The following is a 758-nucleotide window of genomic DNA, read 5'->3' on the forward strand; positions in this document are numbered from 1 at the left end:
ACCCCCAGGCTCAATGATTTGCTAGGAAGACTCATAGGACTCATCATATACATAGTTATATTCATGGTTGGGATTATAGCAAAACGATATACAGCAAAATCAGCAAAGGGAAAAAGGACATGGAACAAAGATAGAGAAAACCAAATGCAAGCTTCTGAGAAACTTCTACCAGTGGATTCACATGGGACAATCAAGTTGTGGCAGCAAAAGTGTTTGTTGTCTACTAAGGAAACTCGTTGGAGACCTCAGTGCTCAGGGTTTTAAATGGGAGCTGGTCAGATAAGGCACCCTCTGTCTAGCTTTTACCAAAATTCCAGACTTCAGAAGGAAAACAAGCATTAGCATAAACCCATTGTTTGTACAAATAGTTGATGCACAGTGAACCATTCTTATCATTTAAGGAAAGTTTCATATCAGTGTAGGGGACTTGCCAGCCAAGTCCCCAGATGCCAGCCAAGGGCCAACCTTGCAAGCAGGACTTTCTAAGGACAGGCAGTCTCAGGCCTGCAAGGTTAACTCTTCCCTGCACACAAAGTTTACATGATGAATGGTGCAAATAACTGCTAGCAAATAGGGAAGAATAGTATTTTTAGGGTGGGGAGATGAGAGTTTGACACGTTAGTTTGAAGAATCTGTGAAGTAGATTCTACAAGGCAGCTGGAAATAGCAATTGAATGTTTAGGATAAGGCTGTTGTTACTGATTTGAGCATCGTCCGTGTAGAGGTGATGGTCAAAGTTAAGGGATGGATGAGGTCCC

Source organism: Propithecus coquereli, unplaced genomic scaffold (genome assembly GCF_000956105.1).
Source record: "Propithecus coquereli isolate 6110/MARCELLA unplaced genomic scaffold, Pcoq_1.0 Scaffold773, whole genome shotgun sequence".
Classification (NCBI taxonomy): domain Eukaryota; kingdom Metazoa; phylum Chordata; class Mammalia; order Primates; family Indriidae; genus Propithecus; species Propithecus coquereli.